Consider the following 17,696-nt stretch of genomic DNA (forward strand, 5'->3'; position numbering starts at 1 on the left):
TTGTTTGTTTTGGCACAGGAGAAGAGGGGAAAAGGCAGTGTCAATGTAAACAATTTCTAAATAGCTATACCACTTCATTGTGGTGTTATCCTTTCCAGCATAAGAAATTTGAAGGATCTGTGAGAGCTCACAGCACTAAGGACCCAACCACAAGTATGGCATCCGCAAGGGAGTCAATATACAGGCTATTTTGGAAGCAGCAGCTTAGTCATCTGTTGACTGTTTCAAATCATTACAAACTGGGCATTTCTTCCTGGACAAGAACTAGATTTGCTACAGCTGTCTTGCATGCACAGCATGCCGCAGTCCAGCCCCTCCATTCCATCCACTTCCCTTGTTTGACAAGAGACAGGACCACCGCAGCAGCGATCAAAATGAAGAACATAGTATAGTTGTGTAGGAATCTGACGTACCAGGAGTTGGTCGATTACTTTTGCCACTTCCCTCCCACCACCTTCTGTTACTATGAAGCATCGCTAGTTTACAAAGACTTGGGAAACAAGGTAAAAGAAATTGAAACACCGCCAAAAAAGAAGAAATAGCTACATTTTGGAGAAATATCTGTGAAGATCCTATGGAGCATAACAATGATGCTAAATGGATAGAAGAAGTAAAAGAAGGAATAAAAAGTTCAAATGTACAGGATATGAAATGGGATGAAGTAATGGCCAGAGAGATTGAAACAAAGTTAAGAAAAGCTCCTAGTGGGAAAACCCCAGGCCCAAATGCAGTACCTAACTTCTGGCTAAAACTATTAACATCTTTACATGAAGACTTAGCCATGAGTAAGAACTATTTATATGCGCATGCTGAACAGACACCAACTTAGTTAACAACAGGAAAAACAATACTCATACTTAAGAACAAACCTGCAAACTATCCTAAAAACTATAGAACAGTAACTTGCCTTCTGATGATGTATAAACTATACACTGGAATTGATGCCGACAGAGTTTATAGTCATTTAGAGGAAGACTCAATCATGGCAATAGAACAAAAGGGTAATAAAAGAAAGTCATATGGAATAAAGGATTATTTGCCTTTAAAGTCATAATGGAGAACTGTAAAAAGGGGAAAGCTGTAGGTCCCCCTCTATGAGCCAGGAAACTCATGCCATGTATTTAAACTTATTAGAAACACTAACCATCCAACCCAATACCATATTCATAGGTGACTTTAATTACCCCATTATTAACTCAGAATCCTGTACGACAACAAATATACATGCACAGAGATTCCTGGATTTTGTAAACACAAACTCCCTGGACCAGATAGTCAGTACACCAACCAGGGGTGCAACTATACTGGATCTGGTCCTCACTAATATGGGAGACTGCTGCATATCCCCATACTGTAATGCCTTCCATGGTAAAGTCAGACCACAAAATAGTCTCCTTTGAAGTAAAAATAAAACCTGGACCCCTAGCTAAACCGGGAATATTCAGGAACTATTCTTAGGCAAACCTGTTGCTATTAGGTGAGAACCTGGCAACATTTCAAGCGCCCATAAACCCGGAGAACACTTCTGCCTATGCAGAACTGTTCACAGAAACCCTGTAACAAGCATGTTAATAGCTGCATAGAGGCAGCTGTACCCTGTAGGAAGAAGTGCAGAACTAACTCAAAAAACAAGCCACCCTGGTGGAATCACAATATCAATCGGATGTATAACAGGAGACGGAGGAAGAAAATCATGGCAAAAATTAGGAGGTGCAGCACCTAGCAGGATAAAAGCACTCACATCAAACTAAACAAACAACTCAGAGGACAAATAAAGTCTGCCAAAGCCAAATTTGAGGTAAATTTTGCCTCCCAGGCCAAAGACAACCACAAAGCATTATTTAGCTATGTCCAAAACCTCAAAGGCAATACACAATTGTTTGCAGAGCTCATTGTAAATGGAGCCACCTATACTGAGCCAGAAGATATAGCAAACCTCCTAGCTGATAAATTCAGTTCCAACTTTACTCCTCTCCCCCTCAACCTTCCCTCAGAAAATATCATCAAATATAACTCCTCCTACTGTCACTAGGTAACAGGTACTTGAGTACCTAAGACCAAGAACACTACATCAATGGGCCCAGACAATATCCCAGGATGCCTTCTAAATAGCATGAAACATGACCTATCAGGGCCTCTGGAATTGCTATTTAACTGTAGCCTCCAAACAGGCTTCGTGTCTTATGAATGGAGAAAGGCAACAGTCATCCCTCTGCACAAAGGCCATCTACAGACCCTGGAAACTACAGACCCATAAGTCTCACTAGTCTTATATGTAAAGCCATGGAAAGAATTATCATGGAGATAATCATTAGAGATATAGTAAACCTCCAGACACTGGATCCAACCCAGTTTGGTTTCATCAAGGGCAGATCATGCCTACTCAACCTGGTGGACTTCTTTGAGAAGGTCACCAAAACAATGGATGAGATCAAAATTGTTCACACAGCCTACCATGACCTGGCCAAGGTATTTGACACAATACCCCACTCGGGCATTGTTGATATACTCAAGAGGTTAGGTACAAACCCGTATGTCATCTGGTGGATAGCCAACTGGCTTGCAGACAGGACCCAGGATGGTAGAATTGGGGAGTCCACCTCCATAAAGAGGCCAGTCACAAGTGGAGTCCCTCAGAGATCAGTCCTTGGACTTCTCCTTTTTGGCATTTACTTCTCAGAAGTCAAGGCCAATGTCAGTGGTCTCTGGCTGACTAAATTTGCAGATGATTGCAAATTAGGAGCTGTCATTGAATCTCACACTGATACAAATGTTCTCCAGGAGGGGCTGACACAGACAAACAACTGCTGTCAGAGCCATGGACTGAAAGTAAATGCTAAAAAAAGCATAATAGTATCCTTTGGGAAGTCATCCATTCATGGTAACTATCATATTGACAACACATCCCTTAGAGTTGACCCAGTAGTCAGGGACTTAGGGACACATATAGATAGTAATCTAGCCTTTGATTATCAAGTGTCTACAATGGTGAAGAAATAATTCTATGTTGCACAACTTATAAACAAAGGTATAGCATCTAAGTCCAAGGAAGTCATTGTTCCACTGTATTTGGCATTCATCAGACCTATCTTTGAATACAATGCCCCCTTTGGTATCTACCTAACCAGGCATATCCAACAACTGGAATGTCCACAGAGGTTCCTTACTAAAAGAATACAGGGCATAAGTGATATGTCCAATGCAGACCGGTTCAAGGCCCTATCCCTATATTCTGTCTTCTACAGGCTTTTGAGGGGAGATATATGTCTGGCATACAGGGCATTGTCAGACCCCACTCTGATGGACCTCCTGCATATCCACAAAACAAACAGTGCCAGAATAACCCGTTCTAAAGACTTCACTCTTGCCTGTGATATAAATAGGACCTGCTGGAGAGATAGCCATGTATCCCAGAGACTACCCTGTCTATGGAACAGGCTCCCCATCCATTTGAAGCAGAGTTTCTCCCTAACTCAATTCAAGTGCAACTTGGACAATTGGATGGGAAACCGGGAATTCATCCCTGGTCTGGTACCGATGTCTCTAATGCAAACAGGTAACCTGTAAATGGTTCACCTTCCAGGCGCATGCTTACACTTATTAAGGCTATCAAAACTTGGAGATTTGGGATGCATGGCTAGGCTTAAAAAAGCCCATGTGGTTGTTAGCCTAGTAAATACCTATGAACCTATGGAAGAATTAACTATGGGAGGGATAGACTACAGAAAATCATTTGACAGTATCCCACATTCATGGATAAGATTGCTTGAAAATGTGTAAGATACACCCTAAACTGATCGATTACATTACAGCAACCATGGAACGGTGGCAAACCACTTTGCAGTTAAGCCACGATAAAGGACAAATTATTATTCAGGGATAAAAATTCAAAGGGGGATATTCCAGGGTGACACTTTTGTCACCGCTGCTCTTTTGTTTTGCGCTTAACCCATTAAGCTGTCTACTTAACAGATTAGGTCATGGCTACAGTATGGCTTCCAGAAATCAAAGAGTAAAGACTTCTCAGCTTCTTTTTGGACTGTATAATTCATCAGATGAGGAACTGAAAGCACAACTGCGAGTAGTCAAAACTTTTTCAGATGATATAAGAATGTCATTTGGTTCTGATAAATGTACAAAAACAACCTTTAAAGCAGTAAAGCTGCAGCACCAAGAAAACATCAGTTTGGGACCAGAATGTGATATAAAAGAACTTGAGCAAGAGGGAGTGTATAAATATTTGGGAATTGATGAAGGATCAACAATAAAACATGAACAAATGCGAATAAAACTTAGTAAGGAATATTTTAGAATACTAAAATTAATACTGAAAATAGCATTGACATCTAGGAACAAAGTCCAAGTTGTAAACCAATTTGTTCTTCTTGTCCTAACTTACAGTTTTGGAGTGACTGACTAGCCCCAAAAGGTGTTGGATAGGTTGAACAGGAAAACAAAAAGGATGCTTCATGTTCATTAAATGATTTATAAAAATCGGTGCATACCAAGATTATATATTCCCAGTTATGAAGGCGGTATGTGTTGATGGTGAAATATAGAGAAGGTCAGAAGGAGTTGCATTGCGTCTTTGTGGACTTGGAGAAAGCATATGATAGGGTGCCTAGAGAGGAGTTGTGGTATTGTATGAGGAAATCAGGAGTGGCGGAAAAGTATGTAAGTGTGGTGCAGGATATGTACGAGGATAGTGTGACAGTGGTGAAATCTGCAGTGGGAGTGACAGATGCATTTAAGGTGGAGGTGGGATTACATTAAGGACCAACTCTGAGCCCTTTCTTATTTGCAGTGGTGATGGACAGGTTGATAGACCAGATCAGACAGGAGGCCCCATGGACTATGATGTTTGCAGATGACATTGTGATCTGTAGTGAGAGTAGGGACCAGGTTGAGGATACCCTGGAGAGATGGAGATATGCTCTAGAGAGAAGAGGAATGAAGGTCAGCAGGACTAAGACAGAATATATGTGTGTGAATGAGAGGGAGGATAGAGGAATGGTGAGGATGCAAGGAGTAGAGTTGACGAAGGTGGATGAGTTTAAGTACTTGGGATCAACAGTTCAGAGTAATGGTGAATGTGGAAGAGAGGTGAAGAGAGTGCAGGCAGGGTGGAATGGGTGGAGAAGAGTGTCAGGAGTGATTTGTGACAGACGGGTACCAGTAAGAGTGAAAGGGAAGGTCTACAAGAGGGTAGTGAGACCAGCTATGTTGTATGGGTTGGAGACGGTGGCACTGACAAAAAAGCAGGAGTCAGAGCTGGAAGTGGCAGAATTAAAGATGTTAAGATTTGCACTGGATGTGACAAGGATGGACAGGATTAGGAATCAGTATATTGGAGGGTCAGCTCAGGTTGGACGGTTTGGAGACAAAGTCAGAGAGGTGAGATTAAATTGGTTTGGACATGTGCTGAGGAGGAATGCTGGGTATATTGGGAAAAGGATGCTAAGGATGGAGCTGCTAGGTAAGAGGAAAAGAGGAAGTCCTAAGATAAGGTTTATGGATGTGGTGAGAGAGGACATGCAGGTGATTGGTGTGACAGAGCAAGAGCAGAGGACAGGAAGAAATGGAAACAGATGATCTGCTGTGGCGACCCCTAACGGGAACAGCCGAAAGAGAAGAAGATGAAGGAGGTATGGGCCTCTTCGAGATTGATTACATGTATAGATCTGCAGTCATGGGACTGCATACATATTTGCTGACCTCACAAGACCCAAATGTAGTCAAAGTTTTGAAACATGAGAAGAATAAGTCTATGATGACTTCCTTGCTTAGTTTAGCAGAAGCATATCTGTGTCAAGCGGGAATGGAAACCATACCAGATGTATGTCCTGTTTTCCTTTTAAGACTATGTATGCCACCTGCTGTGCACATTTCACTTGTGCAGAAATGTTTTGCTGTTGCCTGTCCATATGACCTAGTTATGCATGACTTATGTTTTCCCTGTAAGTGTCAGCATTGTTGGTATTGGTGAAAACGATATGAATGTCTTTGTTGTACAGGAGTGTGTAGTACACTTTTACCAGCTAGCTCATTGCATGTTAAAAGTCATTAGTGATTTTGGAATGTTTCAGCCATTACAGTCTGGAAAATGTCTGTATTCTCCACTTATACTAGGTGAATTTATTCTAGTGCAGATGGGCCAGATGGCCCAAAGATGCAAAGAATGCTTAATACCCTAGGGCTAGAACAACTAATACAACAAGCCAGACAGACAGATATGCAAACATGAAACCATACAAACAAATGTCCTTATAGTAACAAATGTAAAACAAACATGCTCTAACATTGACCTCCCAAATTTTATTACTGCTGTCTTATCTTAACATGCGCATTTAAAAAAAAAAAAGGACCCCCAGCTATCATTACAGGTAGACCATTTCCTTACAGCAAACAACTGCTTGATAATTACCCAAGAGATATAGACTGGACACCTCCAAACTCTCTACTTTAATCTGACACTGTCTATATCCTACTTCATTAGTATGCTGTCAAATGTGCAGGAAATCCTCATCCCCATAATGAGGAGTCAACTTGGGGGACACAGATGTCCCTGGATTGCAGGCATCATCAAATAAAAGCATCAAGGAGAGGGGCAAGACCTGAAAAGCCTAGAAATAGGACTCCACAGTCCAAGCCTTTCACCACCAATAACTGCATTAAGAAAGGCCAGCTTGATACAAATAGTGCCCAAACCATATACCTTAGACAAAGACAAACACCCTCATAACTAGCCCCAAGATATTTTAAAAAGAGATAAAACAGCTGTCGGGTAATATTACTGATTCCAATGCATTTACTAGTAATCTTTATCTCAACTTTAACTTTGTCAGCAACTACAGAAACTGCATACTGTCAAACTTAAAATATATTACCACCTCTTCCCCTGAAGTCCTTATCAAAGTGTTACTGATCCTCCACAACTCTAGCCATAGCTTCACATGCTGCAATCTTTCACTTTTCAGCCGTAACTGTAAAACAAACTAAATTTATTATTTTCAAAACTTAACTCTTCAGATGCTAAATTTAGTAAACTACATCATACTTTCATATAACTAGCAATGGAAAGAATTGCAAAACCACATTCACATATTTTTAATGTCTTGCTTACTACTGGTACAGGCCCTCTTGAATTCATGCATGTTACCATTATTCCTTAACCCAAAGTACACTCCTCCTCAAAACTTAAGGATTACAGACCCATCCGAAGCTAATGCCCTGTCACTAAGATCTTTGAAAGCTTGATATATCAGCAATTGTTTAAACCAGTAAGCAGTTGTGATTTTTGTGATCAACAACATGGTTTCAAAAACTCATTTAATACTCTGGCTATTTTACTGATAGCCACAGATAGCATTTATAATAATTATGAGTGAAGGCCTCATTACAGCCAGCAAGTTTGTGGGCATTACACACACCTTTGAGACAATGAACCATAGCATCATATGTGATAAGTGTGTGTGTGTGTGTGTGGGGGGGGGGGGGGTTGGCGTAATGGTTAAGGTGTTTGTCACAGATTGATTCTCACCTTTGAGAGTAATTGGGTGGGCTTAAATGGCCACAGTGGCAACCAGCTTAGTACTTATGTCTTTCTTCCTGGGATGCCTACTGAATAGCCTGAAATATAATTTATCAGGGCCACTGGAGTCACTATTGAACTATAGTCTCAGAACAGATTTTGTGTCACAGGAATGGAGGGCTGCAGCTTCATAATGGCGGACCATCAACACATCCCAGAAACTACAGAACCATTAGACCGACTAGTTTTTTATGCAAAGCCATGGAACAAATGATCATGGAACTGATCAACAAAGCCATAGAAAACCTTCAGACATCGCACCCAATCCAGTGTGGTTTTATCAAAGGCAGGTCATGCTTCACTGATCCTGGCAATGGATGAGGGTAAAACAGTGCAAAATGCCTTAACCTAGTCAAGATAGGCAGTAGCTATTATATGTCACTCAGGCATTGTTAACAGACTTAAAGAATTAGGCGTAATCCCCTATGAACCTATATGACACTCTGGATAGCCATCTGACTAACAGATAGGAGCCAGGAATTTAGGATCGGTGAGACAACCCCCTCAGAAAAACTGGTCTCCAGCAGAGTCCCTCAGGGTCTGTTCTGGGTCCGCTTTTCTTTGGCATCTATTTTTTCAGAAGTCAAGGCTAATGTGAAAAGCCTCTGGCTGACCAAGTTCACAGATTATTGCAAATTAGAAGTCATAGAATCCTCCAAGACACTAACCTCATACAAGAGGGCCTAACACAGACAAATGACTAGTGTCAAAGTCATAGCTTAAAACTCAATGCCAAGAAATTCATTATAGTACATTTTGGGAAGTCAGCCACCCTGGGAAACTACTTCTTCGATAAAACACCCCATAAGAGCAGACCCAGTAGTCGGAGATTTTGGAACACTTGTCGGTAGTAAACTGGCCTTCAACAACATGTGTCCAAGGTAGTAAGGAAATCATTCTATGTCAATCAATTTGTAAGCAAGGGCATGAAACACAGATCCAGGGAAGTCATCATGCCACTGTACTCGACCCTCATCAGACCCATCACTGAGTTTAATGCCTCCTTCAGTATGTACCTGACCAGATACATGCAACAACTGGAATGTCCGCAGAGGTTCCTTACAAAAAGAATACAGGGCATCAACACAACATCTTATGCAGATCACCTCAGTGCCCTATCTCTGTACTCTGTCTTTTGCAGACTACTGAGAGGCAATCTATGCCTTGCATATAAGGCATCCTTGAGTCCCACTCTTATGGATATTTTTCCATATTTACAAAATGAACAGCATTAGAAACAATAGATCTAAGGACCTAAACTTTGCTTGCAACATAAACAGGACATGTTGAAGAGACAGATGCATATCTCAGAGAATTCAGATTCTCTGGAATGTTCTCCCTGTCCATGTGAAACAGATTCCACCCCAACCCTATTCAAGCACAAGCTGGGCCAGTGGATAGGAAATCAAAATTCATAATTGGTCTAGATCTCATGTTTCTGGACAAAGGCAGTCAGTAAATCATGTTCTAACTAACATATACCCCTTATAAACACGTCTAAGATGCAGTAATTCATGGGACACATTTAGGTTGTATGGCTGTGCGTATAAAGGACATAGTGGTTGTTAGCCTACTATACACCCATGAACCTATAAACTTAACTTTGGTGAAAACATCATACTTTGGTTCAAAAACTACTTGCATGATTGAACCTTTGAAATCTATAGTAATAGCCCTCCGAAATGAGAACACTGGAGTACCTCAAAGCTGTGACTTAGGTTCCCTCCTATTTTCCATATTTCTTAATGATATCACACACTAATTACCTAACCTCAATGCAGATGACATTTTGCTACAAGTTAACAAAACCTTTGTTTCCCTACAACACAAAGCACAGTATCGGGTCTGTGCAACTGGATCTATGCAAATAAACTTCAAATTTCCACCCTAGCTACAGTATCTTTAAAAGGCTGAAAACAAAACTGCATGCTAATTGTTACCCAGCAGAAATACTTTGGTGTAACATTGGACCCCTTTACTAAACCTTGAGTAGTCACACACCTACAATACCATGCGCTAACTCCCCAGATCTCGTTTGCCGCTTCGCTGCGAGGTTGTCTTTTTTTACCGGCTCAGGTCAGTAAAGAGATTTTTTTCTATTAAACTAAATTTTCAGGTAGTTTTTCCAGTTAGTTACCCTTGTTTAGGTCCCTACTAATTGCCTTATTCATACAACCCTTGTTGTAGCCCTTCTTCCCTTCTTTAGTTAATTTTTATCTTTGAGCCTACGGGCTTTACCTTAGTTTCCCCACCCCTTACAGTGTCTGTGTGTGTGGGTTTAGTCAGTTCCCTTAACGTTTCTAATTTTAAGTTGAGTGTGTGTGTGGACTGACTGTGTTTACTGTGGTTAGGACTATGTCCAAAGACATTAAGGTCTCGGGATTCAAGAAGTGTGACTCATGCTGTCAGAAAATGTCTCTGACAGACGGTCACACTTCTTGTGTCTATTGCTTGGGGCCTTTACACCTGCAGGACTCTTGTTCCGTCTGTCATGGGTTTAGTTCAAGAGTCCTGCAGGAGAGGCGTAATAAGCTCATCCTAAGGGGTTTGTTAAAGCCCGATGACTCCCCGTCCAAGTCTGGCTCGGAGAAGTTTTCAAAAACCGCCAAACCCTCGGCTCCAGCTTCTGAGTCGAGGGCTGGCATTATCGACATGGCTCCGACATCGGTTCCATCCGGATCCGAGGCGTGCAAAGTGGTATCCGCTCCGAAACCAGCATCGGAGCCGACCCCAGCGCGCAAGCGCTCTAGATCCCCCTCGCTAGATTCCGTCCGATCGGCTCCAAGATCCCCTCTCCTATCGGAGCGGAGTCATAGGACTCACTCATCTAGGTCATCCAGGCTTTCCAACCACGACATCGAGAGGGTGGTCAGTAGGCTCATGAAATCTCAGGCACTAGCCCAAATGCTCCAGAGCCCATCTCACCAGACTGTGATTTCTCCTCCGACTCACCTCTTGAGTTCGGAGCCGGAGTTTGTCGGAACCATAACCTTACCCACATCGGAGCCGATACTCCCAACTTCAGCTCCGGTGTCGTTGGCTCTGACCTCTTCATTGGTTCCATCCGTGGAGAGGTCCAGGCGCCGGGACTCCATTGTCGGCTCCGAGGGGGCGAGTGGCATCGGACCCTTGTCCGACCCCGCTCTCCCTCTCAGAGCTTCGGCTCTGGTTAGTTCGGCCCCGACATCATTCTCGGAGCCTTCTCTGTCGGTGCCGGGGGCGGTTCCGGTCTCTTCGGAGCCGGGACTTCCTTTGGTATCTGATAGGGGAGCCTTCAAGGTGATGAGGAGCGTGCTGGACCCAGTGTCCACTCCAAGGTTAAGTTCTGCAGCTCCTCCCTCTACAATGTCTGTTACGGTCTCTGGCCATCCTCCTACATCTGATAGCAGAGATCCAAAGTGTAGGGTACCCACCTTGGGTGTCTCCTCCTCTTCCGAGGGCTCCCTTGAAGTTACAGGGGAACCCCCTAGGAAAAGAAAGTGCAAGAGGAAGCACATAGACTCCCCCGAGTCTGTCACGTCGGACCCCGACTTGGATGAGTCGGAGGGTTCCTCCAGATCCCCCTCTGAGGATGTCTCTTTTTCAGACATCCTAGAGATCCTAAAACAGAGGGGAAATTGTTCCACTCTCAAACCTTCCGAGGACGAGTCGGTTTACCTTGACACTTTTGGATCTCGCCCTTCCACCTCCTGGGTGTCTCCCCCTTTCGACCCACTAATGCAGGTAGTGGCTAGAAAGGCGTGGGCAGCTCCTGATTCAATGGAACTTACCCCTAGGAGGCCTTCTAAATTTATTTCTGCACCAAAGGATAAATCCTTTCTCACCAAAGGCGTTTCAGTTGATGCTATGGTGGTAGCAGCAGCCACTAGGAAGGAATTGGCTGATCCTTCTGTACCTGTTCATCCTCCTAACAAAGAGTCCAGGACCATGGACAGGTACGGCAAGCAGACATTTGCTTCAGCGACCTTTACTATGCGATCGCTGAACTATTTATGTCATTTCACCCGCCTTCAGAGAGACTTGCTCAAAGAGCTGGGTGAAACGGTACAGGATCCTTCTGCTGTGGGATATCAGGACAAGATAAACTCCCAGCTGGCCACCCTGAACTCCATTGTTAACTCCTCCATGCGGCTTATCTCTTACGCAGCCGATGGAGCGAGTAGGGCCGCTGGCACAGGTGTTGCGTTGAGATGTCACGCTTGGATGCGACTCTGTAACTTTGCCGACCCCTTCAAGGCGTCCTTCACCAACACCCCCTTTGATGGTTCAGAATTGTTTGGACCTCAGGTGAAGAATACCCTCACCAGATGTGAGCAAGATGGTAAGACTCTCTCTGCCGTAGGATTCCATTTTTCCACACCTTCTAGACCTTATCCTAAGGGACAGAGGGGTGGAAAGATGTGGTTCCATAAACCACAGGAGTCGCGCCTGCTGCACATGGTGAATTTCCCCTAGAGGCAGGGGAATAATAACAGACGCCGCCCAGGGGCAGAGGGGTCCACAGAACCAGGGTTCCAGGAATCTTTCCCTGACCAACCCTTTCAGCATCCCTGAGAAGTTGCCCGACTGTCCGCCTTCGGAGGCAGTCGGGGGAAGATTATCTCTGTACCCAGAAGCCTGGCAATCCCTCTCCCAAGACACATGGGTACAGAAGATCATATCCGAGGGTTACAAATTTCCCTTCACTTCCCCTCCGGTACAACCAACAAGACCCCTACCAGACGTACCACCCACACAAAGGGGTCAGGCTCAGCTAGAGATAAAAAAGCTGTTAGAAAAAAGAGTCATCCAGGCAGTCCCAGCAGATCAGCTAGGATCCGGAATCTACTCCAGATTCTTTTTGGTACCAAAAAAGACTGGAAACTGGAGACCCATTTTGGACCTCAGCAGATTGAACAACTCTGTACAAAAGACAAAATTTCGGATGGTAACACTGCAGTCCGTTCTACCCTTTTTGGGCAGAGACAACTGGATGTGCTCTTTAGACCTCCAGGATGCGTACTATCATATAAAGATACACAGGCGCTCCAGGAGGTTTCTCCGCTTCCGGCTGGGAGCCAGTCATTATCAATATAGAACCCTGCCCTTTAGTCTCACCACAGCCCCCCGGGTGTTCACCAAATGCTTGGCAGTGGTCATGGCTCACCTGAGACAAAAAGGATTCCAGGTGTTTCCATATCTAGATGACTGGCTCATTTCCGCTACCACCAAGCAGCATCTTATAATGGCCAGGGATTACACTATTCAACTTTGCAACACTCTAGGTATTTCCATAAATTTTGCAAAGTCCTCCTTGTCGCCTTGTCAATGTATAAACTTTATAGGCGCCGTATTAAACACCACAGAAATGTCTGCAACATTACCACCTCAGAGAGTGACAGACATAAGGCGGAATGTTCAGTCCCTGTTTCAGCCCACCAGAGTTCAAGTCAAGCTAGTATTGAAAGCGTTAGGCCTCATGGCAGCGGCGATTCTTCTACTCCCATTAGCCCGCTTCCACATGAGGCTCCTTCAGTGGATGCTGTTTTCTCAGTGGTCCTTTCAACAGCTACCAATGACTCACAACATTCTGATAACCCCATCTTGCAAGAATCATCTCTCCTGGTGGATGGTTTCCCCTCAGCTTTTTCAGGGCAGGCCCTTTGTTCTCCTCCCCCCAGTTGCCACGGTGATGACGGATGCCTCCCTGATCGGGTGGGGGGGCATTATCAGGGCAGGATGGTCCAGGGCACATGGCAACAATCAGAATGCCACCTGCACATAAATGTCCTGGAGATGAGGGCGGTGTTTTTGATGTTGCAAGCCCTTCAGAGCTCTCTTCCCACAGGGACTATAGCAATTCAAACGGACAATATGTCTGTGGTGTGGTACATAAACAAGCAGGGCGGAACAAAGTCCTACCCCCTATGTCGAGAAGCACTCAGACTTTGGCAATGGGCGATTTCCTCTCAACGGTTTCTGATAGCAACGCACATCCCTGGGAAGTCCAATGTCATAGCGGACAGATTGAGCAGAACTATCCTCATGCCTCACGAGTGGTCTCTAAATCAAGTGGTAGCAGACAGAATATTTCATAAGTGGGGCCAGCCTTGCTGCGATCTTTTCGCAACTCCTCAAAACAGCAAGTGCCTCGACTTCTTCACACTCTTTCCTCTACCAGGCCATCCCCCCAGAGACGCTCTTGTTCACGATTGGCCCCGGGGTCTTCTATATGCCTTTCCTCCCTTACCATTGATCCCGCAATTAATTCAGAAAGCAACCGCATTGAGATCCAAAATGATCCTCATTGCCCCGTTTTGGCCTCGACAAGTATGGTTTCCGTTCCTGCACAGTTACCTACTGGAACAGCCTTGGCATCTGGAACCCCTTCCGGATCTGTTGACCCATCTCACGGGCAAGCTTCATCAGTCTCTTCATTCCCTCAACCTCACAGCTTGGTTGTTCCACTTCCAGCCATAGCCAGGCTTCCCCTTATTTCTCCTCCTGTTTGTGATAACATTCTGGCTTCCCATAAGTCCAATACTAGGAAGACGTATGCGAGTAAATGGAAGCGTTTTTCGCACTGGGCACAAACTAGGTCCCTAGATCCTTTCCATGCACCCATTCATAAGGTTCTAGACTTTCTGGCGGAGCTTTTTCATTCAGGGTCATCGTCGGCCACTATTAGGGTACAATTAGCGGCCATTGCTAATTTTCATGTTGGGCTCTCAGAAGCAAATATTATGTCCCACAACCTCTGTAAAGCCTTCCTCAAGGGCATCTTTTTGCTTAGACCTCCAGTTAAAGATCCACCTCCACAATGGGATTTGAATTTAGTTCTAACCTCATTGAGTCTGCCTCCTTTTGAACCTGCAGCTTCTTGCTCCCTCAAGCTTCTTTCTTTGAAAACTCTGTTTTTAGTAGCCATAACATCTGCCAGAAGGGTATCGGAACTTCAAGCCTTGTCTGTCCGTCCCCCTTATTTGGTCTTTCACAAAGACAGAGTGACTCTCAGAACAAACCCTTCCTTCCTACTGAAAGTGTCCTTGGAAGCAAATCTAAACCACTCCATTGACTTGCCTGTCTTCTTCCCAGACTATGCCAACAGGGCTGAACAGAAATTACATTCATTAGATGTTCATCGCCAATTACGGTATTATCTAGACAGGACAAAACAACTCAGAAAGTCAGACCAGCTCTTTCTCTCTTATGCTGCAGGAAAGAAAGGGCTTCCGGTATCGAAGGTTACTCTTTCCAGATGGTTGACATCTATTATTACCTTTGTCTATGAGTTGAGACACAGGCAACTTCCGTCTAGGCCTAAGGCTCATTCAACCAGGGCACTATCAACATCAACGGCATTTCAAGCAAGGTTACCACTAGATGCCATATGTGCAGCAGCTACATGGGCTTCCAAACATACCTTTATTGCCCATTACAAACTTGATATAGCCTCCAGAAATAGAGCTGACTTTGGTTCCACTGTACTCAGGAGTCTGTTCCATTGAGCCACCCAGGACTAAGATGCTAGGGACGCTGCCCCATCCAGCAAGAATGAAGGCGAGAATGACAACTTAACATTAAGAAGTTATGTTCTTACCATAACATTCCATGTTAGTTGTCTTCTTCTCACCTTCTTTCTTGCGTCCCTCCCTCCTGCCCCCTAGCCTGGATAGACTAGAGGTCTCTGAGTCCTTCCATTTCTGGAGATACAACATGTTACGGTTTCCCCGTATCCTTAGTGTTACTAGCAGGGAGCCCGTACTTTCAAATGAGGATTATGATATTATATTTATACTATGTCTTAGCTTCCAAACGAGATCTGGGGAGTTAGCGCATGGTATTGTGGGTGATAGGGCTGCCTCGAGCCGGTAAAAATAGCTCTCGAGCTATAGTATAGGCCGAGTCGGAGCCGAGGATCGGCTCCGAACCCATCCAACAAGAAAGAAGGCGAGAAGAAGACAACTAACATGGAACGTTATGGTAAGAACATAACTTCTTAATATTTGTTACTGTACATTTGTACCTAGGTTATGATGGAAAAGGTTCAGTAGACTAGCTCACCTGCCTGTGTATCAAATTGTACATAAAAAAGAGGTAACACTAAATACAGTAGACTCCAACACCAGAAGAAATTGAATTGTATGCTAGAAAATAATTTAAGAAAACAAGTTACAGAGTTTTTACATGATAATTTGTAGAACAAGTGACCATTTTTTTTCTTTTTGAAATGACAGATATTGAAAGGTTTAAGTCAGAAAGTAACTGAATCATGAGCTGTAAGATCTGTGTACTAGTACTTTGCGTGTTACTACTGGTAGAATGTCTGAGTAATGTATGCCTATATATTTCCTTGAGACATTAGACTCCAGAAGCAAAGAAGGGTTTTCTGTTTATTGGTCTCTGGTTAGACTGTATCTTGATGACTGCATGGAGATCTGGATGCCATTTAGGATAGAGTACATGAGCCTACTGGATGGAGTTCAGGGAAAGGCCCCCAAAAGTCTGCATGGAGTGGAGGGGAAAGACTATAATATAAGATTAGAGGAGCTGATATTTTCTCACTCAAGGCCAGAAAGCAGAGAGGAACCAAGATACTTTGGGAATTTGTGAGTGGATTATCCTGAAAGGAATGAAGCAGGGAAGAGGAGTCACGGGCAGCAGATAGTGGGGGAGCAACAACTTCCTGGATTTAAAAAAGGAGGTCTTCACAGAGAGGGTTGTGGACCCATAAAATGAGCTTACCAGTATGACTGGCACAAGAAGAATCCAATGAGACATCTGTCATATTGACAACACACTGCTAAGAGTCGACACAGTAGTCAGGGACTTGGTGACACACATACAGTAATCTAGCCTTTGACAATGACATGTCTACACTAGTGAGGAAATCATGCTGTGTTGTGTAAATTATAAACAAAGGTATGGCATCTAGGTCCAAGGAGTCATTGTTCCACTATATGCATCATTCATCAGTCCTGTTATTGAGTACAGTGCCCCCCAGTGGTATGTACCTAACCAGGCATATCCAACAATTGGAACATCCACAGAGGTTCCTCACTGAAAGAATACAGGGCTTAAGTACCATGTCCTATGCAGACTGCCTCAGTGCCCTATCTCTGTACTCTTGTCTCCTGTAAGCTGTTGAATGGAGATCTATGCCTGGCATGCAAGGCATTGTCAGACCCCCACCATGATAGACCTTCTGCATATCCATAAAACAAACAGCACCAGAATTATTTATTTATTTATTTATTTATTTCCAGTTTGATAACCGGGGAAGTCCACTGGGCCCGAAAGCCCGTTTTCAGTGGTGGCCCGGGGAGAAAAGCTCCATGATAATACATTACACACAAAAACACAGCAGAACAGATCTAAACTAATATACACAAAAACACACTCTGTTCTAATAGCATAATACTTTAACAATTTCCAAACAAGAATGAGGTGCATTGGGCACTATACATAAGAAAAAGATATATTAATGCAACTGTGAATGTTAGTAAAGTAGGAAAGGAAAGGAAATTATAGATAGAGTTTGAATGCAAGAGCAGGGATGCATGGGAGAAACTAATAAGAAGCAAAGAAATTAAAGGAGAGGTGTCAGAAGAGGATAGAAAAAGAACAGATAACTAATGTTCAAATTGTGGTTGAGTCCAGGAGACCACCTTGAGAAAAAAGTCAAAAGATTTAAGGTGAGAGTAAGCATAGCACTTGAAGGAAAATAAAGGGTTTATTCAGGAGGAAGGAGGAGATAATGAAGAAGAGAGGGAGCTAGGAGAGAGTCAGAAGAAGGGGAACCAGGGGGGTGGGATGGAACTAGGATAAATTGAGATCTAGGTAGGAAGTATACAATTACATTTCCAATTTTGGAAAAGGTGAAAATGAAGAAGAGATTTAAAGTGTTCATAGTTTGTAGTGGCTCTTAGAAGGGAAGGAAGTGAGTTCCATTTTTTTGCTGTAGTAAAGGAAAGTAGGAGTTGGCCAGGGGGTCGTTTGGGTTTGTAAACTGAAATAAGATTTTGGTGGCTAGATCTTAGGGGCCTTGGAGGATTGTATATGGTGAAGGTATTAGATAATGCTGGGCAAGCAGTGGGTTTAAAGATTAGTTTGTGTGCAGTAGTAA

The 17,696-nt window shown here is 43.6% G+C and overlaps 1 protein-coding gene across 2 annotated transcripts in view; it reads left to right on the top strand.

Moving 5' to 3' along the window:
* Positions 1-17,696, top strand: part of TEPSIN (TEPSIN adaptor related protein complex 4 accessory protein) — a 599,267-nt gene that overhangs the window by 139,993 nt on the left and 441,578 nt on the right. The window lies entirely within an intron of this gene.

The sequence above is a fragment of the Protopterus annectens genome, chromosome 10.part0, assembly GCF_019279795.1.
Source record: "Protopterus annectens isolate FY-2018-M chromosome 10.part0, PAN1.0, whole genome shotgun sequence".
Lineage (NCBI taxonomy): Eukaryota > Metazoa > Chordata > Ceratodontiformes > Protopteridae > Protopterus > Protopterus annectens.